Here is a 14,885-nt window from a genome sequence, read left to right on the forward strand (position 1 = left end):
CGTGTTGACAGTTACAGCACGTTATTACGTTTATTTTAACGAATATATCATAAATAAAACACATTTTTTTACGTAAATTATTAATAAAGGAAGGAAATTTATTTTGAAACTGAATGCACAACAATCGCTAAACAGGGTCCGTTACTAGTACAATAATGTACTAAAAGCCAAAATAATGTGTTCAGTGTGCTTTACCAATGGTAGCCAATATTCTATTTATAGCAGAATTGACGTCATTCATCTTGACCGTAATTGATAGTATGATTTCATTAGTACCACTTTGAATTTTTGCACGTCGAAATGCCATCCCCTCCTGGTTCTTGAAACCGTTTTCGTTACCTACTAACAAATGTATTTTTATATCCGAGGATTTAGATTCCCAAATTAAGATAGACTCGTACTTGCAAGTGATCAAATACGAATCTAGAACAAGATCATGGTATTGAAGATAGTCGATGTAATACTTTGTGAAATGAATCCTGCAGAGTTGGATATTTTGTTGCCCAAACACTCATCAGCATCTATCAATCGTATCTGGGACATAAACTTCTGTTTACTGCACGATTTCTTTATTAATGAATTATCGATGTGTTTGATTATCTATTTATTTCCCGGAATGCAAACAAATCCAGTAGTTGATCTGTCACCGTCCGGATATATGTATTCCGTGTCCGGTCTTCACTTCTCACCTGTCTCAGCTCCTTAACCTGAATTATTTAATACATGTCCCTTTGATGTATGGTAACGTATATTTATACTAACTCGACTAATGTCTTTTTATTGTCACGAAGAGTATTTTATGTGGCATTCACATGCATCAACAGAGCTGATGTTCTGTTTTTTAAGACCACACAAATATTTTTTCTTTCACTTTTTTTTTCTCTAGAAAGATGTAATGTTATGATCAATATCCCAGTTACAAAATTAATTACTATATCTTATCTGCAAAGTAGCCATTAAATACAAGGGCAGACTTTTAGCTACTCTTGTTTGAATCTATTCACATTTGCCAGAAACTGTGTCAGTGGAACATTTTCGCGGTGTTGCATTTTCGCTGATTTCGCTTTACATCTTTGTAGAAAGTATTCACAAAACTAGAAGATAAATATGTTGTATCATATCAAAGGGCAGATATTTCCCAGCTATCTTTTGTCTTCTCTTATCATTTTTCCAGTTTAAGGAAATTAGTTTCGGAGATAGTAGCAGTCTTATTTCTGCATTGTATCCCGATCGACATTTGAACAAGGTGGGAATCTGTTTCCATGTTTTACGTGATCAAGTAAATATATGCACATTTAAACTATTAGTAGGTTTACATTATTCTTGTTGATTTTCCACCATGAATACGTCGTATTCTTCATAAATGATTAATATATACTAAGATTGATTTTCATATTATATATTTAGTACACGTATAAAGACTCCATTGTGGAATATCTATATAATATATGAAAAAAATCAACAAAAGACTGGAATTAAAATGAGTTTATCCTGAATAGGACGCATGCTATAACGTTTAATGCTTATATTTATGAACTTTATGACAGTGTTTATTCACTACGCAGCTTGCACTTATGTCTCTGTATAGATCCAAAGAGTATTGAAGTAGTGAATTGTATACACACGTACAAGGTAATGTACTGATTAATATACCTTTGTTGTAGATATCAATAAAATATAATTTACCGAAGTTGTTTTGTATGATAAAAGTTCTATATATAAAGTCAACATTATGCCTTTTTAAAATTATAAATTAAGTTTGGTCGACAGAATATACCAGACATACTCAAATATTGACATTCAATGCAGTTGCCTACATGAATTTTAATATCAATAGGCCTAACTTCTTAAGTTATTTCATTAAACCCTGATCTGACTGTTATATTATAGAACCTGCAGCCGCCATTGTATGACCAGAAACAAATATATATCAAAAGATGTAAATAGAGAGAACATACACAACTGTACTTGGAACATAAAATTGATAATTCATTAAACTTGGCAAAAGGACCTGTTACAGGAACAAAAGAATTTTGCCCACAAAGCAATTTAACCATTACTGGGTTATATTTGTAGCTCCCTAAGACACGACCCATGATATATTTTTAAAAAATTAAAAAGGTCCTCAGGGCTTGTGCTATGAACTATTTAGTGCCGCCTTCCAAAGGTGTACGACAGGGTTCACTTTTTTGTCCAAAAAACTATCAAAACAATGTTTTACGCTATCAAATAATATTATATTATTTAAAGTAGGATCTGCTGCAAATTATGAACTCAAATATNGGGAGCTACAAATATAACCCAGTAATGGTTAAATTGCTTTGTGGGCAAAATTCTTTTGTTCCTGTAACAGGTCCTTTGAACATATTGACATCCACGCATTTGAAAAAGTACAATGAGAATACGTTAAGAATAGCAAAGGTCTCGTGCAGTTGTTGCATAACACACATGCACAACTTTAAGGGGAAGCTATTCTTATTCGTTGAACGCATTTGACGAGTTTCCAAATAGGTCCTAAGGTAGTATTTCCAACGCCGACACTTCATTCAAGCGATTTAATTTCCTACCGTTCCTCATATGTATTATTCAGCCTGATTTATCTCGTGTTTAAGGTGTTGTTATACATACAGATGCAAGATTTCCTTCTCCAAACTGACGCATAAACCTTATTCACTACTTGTAAAGCTAGGCAGAACATATCAGATTTAATCCCCAGCTTTCACACATGTTTGCCCTGTAGAACAAATTGCATTAACATGTGTGCAATCTCTAGCGTTTTACGTGCCGTGACTTTGCTGTGAAGACCTAGTCTGATTTTGATGTGCCCTCTAGTCCACTTGTCTCACCCATTTCGTCTTTGGTGTGACCTTCATTCAGCGTGGTCTCAGTAAACACATGTTTTATCAATATTGTACCCTTGGTAATTCATTAGACATCGAACACAAAACTTGTTCATCTTTCAAGATACAAGGTGGTAGATTCTGCTGGTGGATTTCTTTGTCTCCGAGATTTACCGCAACCCTTAATGTTCACAGTAATTTCATTTGTTCAATGAAATATAAAATTGCCCAGTACTCTTCTAAGTTTTTGAAATTCATAACTTAAGGGTTTACGTACCTTCTCTTCTGTTACAACAGTTGTCTATACCTATTTGGACATTTTAGGCTCTAGCATCACCGATGAGTCCTTGAAGGACGAAAAAGCTGTATGATGCAGTGCTTGTTTTGTTTTCTTTTGCATACTGTATCTATTACTAAATGTTTAAGGTACAATCACCTGTGTGTTACTTTCATCATCATGCGTATGTCTGTTTTCATTGCTCGTAGATACACACCTAACTTCACATTTGGCGTACTTTGAAGTCTGTAATTTCTCATTCAATATATTATACCAAAGGCACGATGGTGCGTTTTCCTTTCATAGTGATCTGTCTTTTCTGCCGTTCTTGAAAAGGATAACAGACTGTATATTGTTTTTTCTTCAGCTTCGGAATCGTCCCGATGTATAATCACATGTTGTAGTCGTATCCTTTTGTCACCCTTTGATTTCTCTCCTTTGGGGCATGTATGATTTATATCTATTCATAAACTATTAAAATAAAATAGCATTTAAAAATGTAATTTGATTTCATCATTTCATGAAAGATGCGAATTTGCTGCATTTTTGTTCAAGTTTAAATATTTCATTTGCCTAGTCATAAAACAAAATTGGAATATTTATTAGGGCATGTCCTAAACGTCAAACACTGCTGTTTAATAATCAGTTCGTTCATCTGGTTATATTCTACTATATATTAATTCGTTTTATCTTATTCATTAACTGTTGGGTTCACGGTGGCCGAGTGGTTAATGCGTCTGACCGTCTATGATCATTAGCCCGCCATCACTGGGTTGCGGGTCCGAGGCCAACGTGGGGTAGTCGCCAGGTACTGGCTGCAAGTCGGTTGTATATTTCCGGGTTCTCCGGCCCTCCTCCACCACCTTAACCTAGCTCGTCCTTAAACGACCCTTACTGTTAATAGGATGTAAAACAAACATCCAAAATAAAAACAATACACATGTAGACTCAGACAATTTTATTCCTGTAAAATGATTGTATCTAAATCTGGAATACCTGTTTTGACCATATACAAAATGGATTCGGTATAAAACCTACCATGGATGTACCTGACTTATTCTGATTTGATTGAATTTTGTTTAAAAAATAAGTCTCATGAATATGTCACGTGTATTTGCATCGGTTGAACGAGATGTAGCGAGCCGAAAGATTTACATTATATGAAATACTGCATGAATTATTTTATTACAACGTAAAAAGTGGAATGAGTTTTCAAACCATTTGTTTTATCGATTTATTCTGCCATGTTGTTTCTCCAGTAATCACATTAAGTTTATAGATAAGGTATTTCAGTATGTACAGGTTTTTTATCATTATTACCGTGGTCGCGGCACGTTCTGTTTATTGAGTATGGCAGATGTTTTCTAATTCAGACAGGGTAAATCCTTCCAAGGTCTGTCGTGCCACTGGTGTAGACATACTGAAAAAGAAACAAATACATCAAAAGATTTCAATATTGCTTAAAATCAGCATTCTTAATTTTGTACTGGATCATCAGAGCCGTATTCAAATAATACATATTACAGAAAAGGATATCGTTTATGTAAGAATCATCTAGTGTGAATCTTGAAGTCGGGAAATTGGATGGATTTTATGAAAATAAAATTGATGTCGAGAGTTTTAATCTTTCAGTTTTCACATGTTTTATGGACTTAATGGAAGATGAACATAACACACCCACAGGTAAAATTTGCAAACGAAAGGTTATTTTTGTAGATGTGTTTTACCTACCCTACCACTGTCAATACATGTAAAAAGCAAGAAAAGAAAACGAGAAAAACAATTTCGAACGATTTTCAGTAACCCCCTGACTAGTGTTGTATTTACATGCTTTTCTGTAAAGAATAAGGCTACCTTAGGTAATCACCAGTAAATACAACACACTTCCAACTTAAAAAAGAAACTGAAAAGCGCTGGAAATTCTCTCACATTTTGAAAAAACTATCATTTACAAAACCTCTGTTACCTGTGTAACCAGTTCCCAAAGTTAACTTACAACCCACAACATCAAATGAATAAAGACCATGGACATTATTTACAATGTGCAAAGCCAGGCACCACTCTGACAGAATGTAGCGCCTTTAATCTTCAGCTTATCGCTCTCCAATCCCCAACAATCACACCTGTTTGCACTGTAGGACAAATTGAAGCCAGTATTTGCGAAGCTCGCCAACAATTGCTTGATGTGGCTTTCCATTAAGACCCAGTCTGATTTGGATGTACCATATAAACTCATATTCAAGCGTCCTTCGTCAGTTCAGCATGTTCTTAGAGGAAGATATGTCGGTTGCTAACTTGTGTTCAGAATACTACATTGTTACACCAGAAGCTCGGTACCATACAGTGAGGTCATGTTTTATCAATACTTCTAACTCTTCTGTACATAACCAGACGTAAAGAAATGTTATGACGCGTCTGACTTTCATAACTTTTATGATACTATTGTTGTAGTCACAACATTTTCGCTATATATTTCCTCCCTAGACAAATAAACAGATGACTTCAGGTTATTTATTCTATGCACATATTGATGTCAGTCTCGTGTCAACTAATAGAAATTTGACAAAAGACAATATGGTGAAATAACGTATAATTCGAAGATGAAAAGATATTGAACCTAAATATCTCGTGAAAATTTATTCACCCGATACTATCTCTACAATTACTCTAAAAACCTGGCAAGGAAACACCTATTTAAATCATTTAGGTTCTGGATTCAGAAAGCAAACATTTTTCACATTTTACTGCACCATATTGCCATTTCGTCCATTGAGAACTCATCAGTAGAACTTCAGCCCAAAAGAATGAAAATACAGAAATAATAGCGAAACACAGAAAATAATGCAACCATTGGCTAAAACAGATTTATTCTAAAACAAGTCATTCTTAAACCAAAACATTGACATAGAGCGTTCGTTTTGTATGTATTCACTAAGTAAGAAAGATTGATTATCAGAAGTAAATACACCTGCATTAATGATTTTCAATGTTAAAAATATTTCTTTTTTTGAGGACATTCCTTTTTTTCACAAAAATAAAACCACAAGGAGAGACTATCACCAATTAAAATAGTCCACGAATATTTAGTCAAGCAAGTTTGAATATATATATAGTTACCGCAAAGGGGCAGTTGAAACACAACTGCAGAAATTCAGTGTTAACAGTGATTAAAGCCATTAAACAAAGTACAATAAGTTGGGTTTTCTTTTGAAAACTAACTTTATATTGTCCGTTTCAGTGGCGTAGACCTTTTATGAGTGTTCTCAATAAAACGATACTGTGTTTATCAACATCCCAAAAGGAAATCAAAGATAATTTATTACATTAAATTGAATGTACACTACTGAAAATAATGAGATATTTAATTCACTTAACTTTTATATCATGCACACGTTGACCTTTTGAGAAGGCCGTCGCGCTCTTGAAGTATGACAAAGACCTTGTTTGGCTTAAATTGAATAATTCAAAAGATTTTGTAATATAAATGCCATTGGCACATAACGGTGCATGTCTGGCATGGCATTGGGTTTCTACTTTTTCTCATTTTGACCTTGTTACTAGCCATGATGTTTTATCAGAAGTCGTTTTGAAGTCTTTGTAATGTTTATTCAAATGATATCACTAATGTGTTAACACAGACTGCATGTATTCCCTTACTAATTACTTCTATATTTCAATATACATATTATCTTCACTACGGTCTCTATAACTTTATCAATTATATTACCGTTAATGTGATAAATCAGTCATGTGTTGTTCACATTTGCTCGAAATCAATTAATCAACGTACCTACGGATCATGACAATCAGTAACCAGGATTGTGAACTAGTGCATGTTTCATTAGTTTTCACTCATTACAGTAATATATCCGAATTGATAGCCATCTTTACTATTTTTTTCTGTAATTTCTTTTACTATTTCGTAAGATTAAAATATCGCTTTCTGTTGAGGTATTTGGAGGGACACAGTATTGGCACTGTACAGAAGCATGTCGATAGGAGACTTTCTCCTGATAAACTTGTCAAACGGAACACGAAGAGATTGTATCGCTGAAAGTCTTTCATGAGATTGTGTTGAACTTTGGCGAGAGTCTGATGTGTATTCCAATGTTCCCTTGATTAGAGTTATCCATAGTGGGCCAAGGTAACATGTTCATATCAAATAGGTCGACATCTACATAAAGTCGAAACATTATTTCTGACAATGTATTGGCTACCAGTGTCCATACAACAAGGGCTTTTCGAATCAGAAATTTACTTGCAACAAGTGTGGAACTTCTTTTAGACCTGCACATTCAGGTATTTTTTTTTCGAGGTAAGTTAGTCTATGTTATAGATTATGGATGGAATGCAATGGTAGTTTCGTATATTTTATCATGCAAATTGTAGTTAATGTAATGAACTCAAAGTGATCGACGTTTATGGTATATAGTTGACCTACGGAATTAAACTGTTCATTTATTGCATGTTATATACTGTATGTTGTTGTAACTTTTTGGAAAAGTACAATGGAAATCAAGTTAATTGCATTATATAAACGAGAACAATAAGAAACGTACGACAGCGTCTACACAAGAGGGCAAATTAGGAACTAAATTTCGATACATTGCTACCTGTAAAACGGACTGTTGTTTTAAACCCATTTCTCTACTCAAGATGCGTCAAGCTTTTATCCGGTCCTTTTCCTGGCCTAGCTTCCATATATGATATTTCAGTGCATACCTTGACCGTATTCACTGTTTTCCTGGATCATCGGTGATTCGATTTTTCGATTTCATGATACATATGTGGTTAGGAAACGCTTACTTGTTTTATGTGGCTTGAAAATGCCTTTCTTTCGTATCGATCGAAAATATTACTGTTTACATTTCCAATTTGTTTTTTATTTTGTTTTATATATTCGTATCACTCCTAGTACGATAAAATATAGTCATATATGAAGGTTTTGATGTTCGTTAACTGAGACATTTACATTAAATGATATAAATGATATAAATTTGTTTAATACAACCAAGATTTATTCTGACCAAAGTGATAAATCATCACGCACGAGTTTGGCTGTGTTAACCAACGTTTACAGCGTATAATGAGAATGAGAATTACATTAAGAGTACCTATTTCGCTGCTGTTAATAAACCTATATTTACCGAATTGAATAAGGAAATGTGAACATGGAGTACAGTTATATATACTTTGTCGAATCCGTAGTGTTTCGACTATATATATCTGGTATCGGAAGCTGCAGGCCCACTTGTTCATGAACTCGTATATAAAATGAAATAAACATGCGTTCTTCTTCCTGCTGCGCTTAACTCTACATGACAAATAATCTATTTCAAATTCTAATTCATTTTACAATTTGTACATGACAAACCATACAAGTAAGCATAACGTTAACTGACATTGCCATTAATAGTAATGACTGAATGTCTTTTAATTAATGGTATTAGCTGTAAGTGCATACAGACAGAAACGTATGTACTTTGGCTATGCTACTAATCGATGTTGCCCGTCTACATTGTATACCTACCAGACTGTTATTTCTGTCAGTGTATCGGACAGCAATATAAGTGCATTACCTACCGGAACTGTAAAGATCGACAGTAATCAATTACCTGGATTTTTTTTTTCGTTAGCTGTTTTCACGACGGTTTCTTAAAAAACTGCTTTTAAACTGGTCACTCCTTAAGGAACGTTAGATTTTTACTGTGCATTTCTTTGTTTTGAAACTCGAATGTCATAGTTTGCGATCTATTCATACTTAGCGTTTTACTGATTTGTTTAAGGGCGCTATACAAGCTTGTAAACTATTATCATAAAAAATATATATAAAAAATGGCATGATATATATGTTGTGTGATATCACTAATTACAAGGAAAATAAACTGGAAATATGTACCTACTTATTATTTGAGAAGTTAGTGGATATTAATACAACTTGATCCATACCTATTTGCTTACCTACGGACTTTTCGGTGTTAGCTTGAGACCATCACTTCATATTGGAGTCTGATATTCGATTACATTTATCTGTTATTAAGCTAATTGTTCGTGTACATCAAAGATACTATTCACGTGGCAGCAATTGTGTATTCGGAAATGGTTGTTTCTATTGTAAATATTTAATACCGAGACTTTTTCCTATTACTTGATAGTCAACATGGGATGATACCATTTATCCCAGTAGGGGTGAACAAGGTACTTTAAAAAGCTTTCTTGGTGATGGGATCACATATATCAATATTGATATCAGATTTGACAATTACCTGGTTAATAGCATAATATGAAAATCGTTTGCTATATGAAATTAAATCCATTAAAACCTCTGCAAATCTTCAGGATAACACTTAACGCTGAGACAGGTAAACACTGGCCCATGTATAAGCTCATTAACATGGGTCATTGCTTGGATTGTACCGAGGGAGGCCATACTAACACTGCTCTTGAGTTCAAGTGTTTGAAGCTTCAATGTGTGTATTCTTTCGAGGATCTATAGTTTTAATATCTTTAATAATTTTGTATTGGTTGTCCAGAGAGCAACATAGATTTCCCATAATACTGGACAAACAGAATACCATAGAATACCTCATTGTTATATATTGAGAGACTTGTGCTTGACCTACCTACCACTATACGTGGTACAACGTGTATTGAAAGTAGAACCTAATCCATGAAATGCAGTGTTATTGACAGATATCTTTAATGTAAATAGTCTCAGATTTAGATTTACATTCTGTTGTAGAATCATGAAAGAAAGATGATTTTCTTTGCTTCATATTTCGAGAATAAGAAATGAAACATCAAACAAAAAGTCAAGGGCATCATTATCACTGTTACTGTATAAATCAAATATATAACCTTATTACTCTATTATAAATCATTTATTTCAACGTGAATCATGACAGGTTATTTTTTCATCGGACAACACAGTTTTAAAACCACATGGTTAGTGCTGATACTCCCTCTATTGTTTTGATTATAGCTATTCATCCTTTGATAATTGCATTTTTTTTTTTCTATCTGAGATACAGATTTGTCTACTGTAATTCAAGCTTACAACAAGAGGTATATCCCTGGTACGAAGTATAACTATCTTCTGCCTGACAAATTTGTAGCTATTAGGGGCTCGTCTTAATGTACATCTCTGTAAAGATCGACGCAAGGGTCAGCTACGGGCAATATTATAAACTCTTATTTCAAAAGTGTCTGTTCTAAAGAGATTTATGTAGGAAGCGATTAAGCAGATAACGCGTCATCATTTAGATTCCAGTAGAATCGTTAGGACGTCAGTTTTCTCCAAATTACTTAAAGGCATTCCATGCCATTCAATTCACATTAATTCATTCCCATTCACCACAATTCAAAAGCAATCATATGTGCATGCGCTATATATAACATATATTTGAAAGAAGTTTTCACCATTTAATACGAAATAGATCATAGTCTTAATAATGTATGTTTAGTATACCATCACGTGATAAACAATTAGGAATGACTAAAGACAAATATTTCTGTGCAGAAACCTCGTTTGTAAAACTAAACTATGGATAAGTATATACATGTTTTCATCAGAAATCTGAGAAACGTTCGCTGTCGTAGTTTACAGTAGAATAAAGGAAATGAAATTAGTGTCCTTTATTTCGTGGTTATCTTTTATATATGAATACTAGTATGAGGTGAACACGAAACCAATGTTTGTTTGACTGTGATTTAAATTGAGCTTGTCTATTCATACATCGATGTTTTCCCCTTGAACATATGTCATTGAAAAGAAAGATGATTTCATTCAATTTTCTTTTAACACGATATCTTGTTTAATATACTGAAGTGAAGCTCCAACTGATTTGATGGGTGATAAAGCTTATGAACCCATTTCTTTTTATAAAAGTGCTTTTCATTGTTTCTCTTCTTCCTATGAGGACATTTCTCTTTCATTTTCTCTTAAACTTAGTTGCAAATAAACACATACAATGACTTCATGCCACAACACTCCCAGTGTTGAGGTTCTTCTTATACTGTTTATCAGCACACTTCGGAACTCACAATATTGTCCCCTAGTAACTAAAAGCCATACCGCTCCCATTCTCTACACTCATGGGGACAGCTGACAAGACGTACGTGACTGTTTTACAAATTCTGATTAAGAATAAATTAATTCTTTATCGAATTATGAAAAAATAGAATTCAGTGTTCATGCAATACATATATGAAAATTTCCAATATCAGACAGAGTGGTACGATGTTGTTTAGATATTCATGGAACTAACGAAGCAAGAAAACCACATGGAAATATCCCCGCTAATAGGTAGACGACTGTTTGTGTACAGAGTACATAATGCAATTTAGACATCATCTTAGGTACGTAACTGTTTGAGATTTAATTTACCTGTATGGATTTCACTAAGGGTGCATTTAAACGCTCGTTTTAACACGAAAACACTGGCTTAGTGAAGGTAACCTATAGGGTGTGTCAATTCACACGTGCATGCATTCATACCGAAATTGGCTGTTAGACAGGTATGCTAACTTTGATGGCCAATCTACAGGTGTTGAAATCACATTCGTATTCATGTGCATGGAGTGGGGTCTTACAAAGTGGGATTATATATAAACATACTTATGTTTCTCGCTTATCAGATCGGTATACCAACACGACAATATCGTATACCATATACTGTGCTCTTTAAACCATACTGATATTAAATAGCTCTGAAAGTGTAATATCACACGTCTTGTTGAAATCGTCAACCCTTTGACGTCGAGGCCTACCCATACACTAACACTGTAAAAGTACGACCATTAAAAGGATTGGTTCGTCTTAATTGGAACTCAAATCAAACTAAAACCTTTGTACTGTTGCGTCTCAGTTTCGGCCCCGTGTTGGCTGTGTGGTGTAAATCTGTGAGAATCTGTGTCCGTCTGTAACTCCTGGACTTGGATGGCCCTACTGAGTATGTCCTGCTGGTTGTGTCCAGTGACTGCACGCTTCTTGTGGTGATATAGGTTTGGGATAGTAAAACACACGGCATATCAAATAGTATAAACGTAAGTCTAGTAAATTTGCATGTTCATGTACTAATCTGTTGACTTAGTAGCTTGTAAAAATAAATGCTCAGTTTGCCTTATACATAGTATCTTGCCAGACTGTCTTAAATTTATCATCTTTTGTTTTGCGGTATAAGATATATCAGATTACAACAGCATTATACAAAGGCGAAGAGTGGTATACTGAATACTTATTACGAATCGTTGATAAGCTCGGTGATATACAACCAGATTCCCTTTCTTTTCTGTTGAGTTCAGTGACAGTATCTGAAACTGTTTTTTGCATTGAGACGAATATTGTCCTTTTTATCTGAAACGATACATCATAACTGCCTTTCTCATATACGAATTTGTGCTGTTATTTGATTATTGATTTTAGCATTAGTTGTTAGGGAGGGTTTTGTTTTTCAAGGGATTGGCTAATCAATAAACCCTCAACGTTCTTGAATTCCCTTATTTGCAGTGCACTCACCTATAGCTCTTCAACAAGTGCCAGACACGAGCATATGCTTGCAGTAGTTTGATTTGTGAAAACACACAGGGCTTTAACCAGAACAAAACCCATGTAAAGGATTAAGGTTTGTTTAACTTGAAAACTCCCTACATGTTTTTGGATGAGTACTAAACGGGTGTAGGGTGTTTCATGTGCATAATAAATATGGTCAAGTGGAACAAACATGAGATGCAACTTGGTGCATCTTCTTTGACGAGACAACGCTAATGGTTTTTAAGTAGGTACCAATTGATAGTTTTAGCCCTCTCATTTGTCCCCAGCACTGATAATGTATACTTATCGATGAGTTTATCTAGTTGTAGCAATATTTATAACATAAATACCACATACAGAAACATCCACATACGCTTGATCAATTTCTATATTACTACTTATTAAGAGGAAGTGGGCAAATATTAACGTTACAAAGCTAATGATACTTATTGCGACAAGGACATAACTCGTTTTATCTACAAGTGCCTGAGGTAGATACTCTTTTACCTTCATTCTTGTGAGCTACATCTAGTTTTACCTCTATATACAAGAGCTAGATAGTGTTTTATCTACCTGTATTAAAGCAATACATACAGTTTTACTTGCATGTGTCCGATCAAGATCTGCTTTTACCTTCATATATCTGAACAAAATCCAAACCTGCATACCTCGTACCTGAACCAAAACAGTTTTACCTGCATGCATCTTGATTAAATCTTGTTTTACCGATTTATGTCTTGATTAGATCTAGCACGTGTATGAGCTAGATCTAGTTTTACTCACACGTGTGTGAGCTAGATCTAGTTTTGTTGAGGTGGTATGCCGGCAGTGTTGACTTACAAGAAAATGAATTAAATTGTAACTCACAAGGATATGCTTTAAGCCCCAACTTTTGACAGACTGTCTTTTATCTGGGTTTAATTCGTCCCTATTTCACATGATGTTAAAATCGATGATAGGTTAAGTAATGCAATACCATGTGTCAAGAGTTTCATATCGATCTATCTCAATGTAAATAAATATGTCGATACCTTGTTAGCTTATCGCCTCATCAGAGTCAGCCTATGTATGTCGTTCCTTGTAATGTGCTTTAAGACTTTTACCTGATCATCGGTCGTTTTAAGCTTCAAGCTTCTTTACTACATAAATATTCCCTTTAATATTTTAGCTCTATCACTGACAGATGAGAATATGTTAACAGGTTTTAAATAATGACTTATCAATAAAATGTATAGTGAAACACGCTTCAGATTCACCTCTGCAAAGCAAGGATTGGTCTATAAACTAAAAGGTGCAGCGATTCCGGTACCATTTCGTTATTTTCGTGGTATTACCTTAGTATGAACCTCTATGTACAGTTAAGGATTCATTTTATCTTTGTTTGGCTATTTTTGTATCAACTTACTAAGTTTATTGTAGGCGCTTCCTTGGTTTATTTCTTGTGATAATTTTTAGTTACTTAAGAGCTGTTGCTATATATTTTTTTTTTTTAAATATGGCACTCATTTAATTCTATTTCGACTTCCGGCTTGTTGATAATCTCTCAAAAGGACAGAACGCATAGGTAAATTGTATAACTTAAATGACGTTATAAAGATTGCCTTAACAGACGACAAACACACCTTTATTAAATCACCCTTTACTGTATTCAATCTATAACTTTTGCTGACAATACCTATTGGTAAAATCATGTAGGACTGTCATTTGTCCTGACACTATACCGTATAAGTGTCATGTATTTCTCATGGGATATATACTTAATATAACGGTTCTGGCGTGTAAAAGAAGTAGAGAGGGGTAATTAAGCGCTGAGCAAATTTGTATACATATATTGTCGTCAATGACGTACAACTTATCCTTAACAAACTACAAAGACCAACTTACCATCTGGTTTTACAAACACGTCCACCAATTATCAACTCAAACTTATTACACAACATACACCATATTTGAGCACGTCAAGTGTATCATCAAGTGTATAATAACGTTACTGTAATTAACAGGTTTTCCGATTGATTTCTTTATAATTCGTATCGTATGTGAAATCGTTGAAAGTGTTAATAAAAACATTACTTTCAATTGTGACGAAACATGGTTACATGGGCTGGTAGTTCTATTCAAAGCAATCACTAGACTACCAAGTAAGGAAACACCTGTTAAAAACCTAACAAGCAAGGCACTTAAGGTTCTTAAACAATTAAAGATGAAGGTAAAACTAAACGGATCGTTTCATAAA

The 14,885-nt window shown here is 34.2% G+C and overlaps 1 protein-coding gene across 5 annotated transcripts in view; it reads left to right on the top strand.

Annotated features, from left to right (window-relative positions):
• Positions 1–14,885, top strand: part of LOC110451542 — a 43,578-nt gene that overhangs the window by 24,126 nt on the left and 4,567 nt on the right. The window contains exon 1 of one of the 5 annotated variants that reach the window (XM_021499621.1): positions 11,609–12,162. The exons of the other annotated variants lie outside the window; for them this stretch is intronic. The gene's annotated coding sequence lies outside the window, so the exon portion shown is untranslated. Of the gene's footprint in view, positions 1–11,608; positions 12,163–14,885 lie in introns of those variants that run through there. 5 annotated transcript variants of the gene reach the window in all.

This window comes from Mizuhopecten yessoensis, unplaced genomic scaffold (genome assembly GCF_002113885.1).
Source record: "Mizuhopecten yessoensis strain PY_sf001 unplaced genomic scaffold, ASM211388v2 scaffold6135_1, whole genome shotgun sequence".
Classification (NCBI taxonomy): domain Eukaryota; kingdom Metazoa; phylum Mollusca; class Bivalvia; order Pectinida; family Pectinidae; genus Mizuhopecten; species Mizuhopecten yessoensis.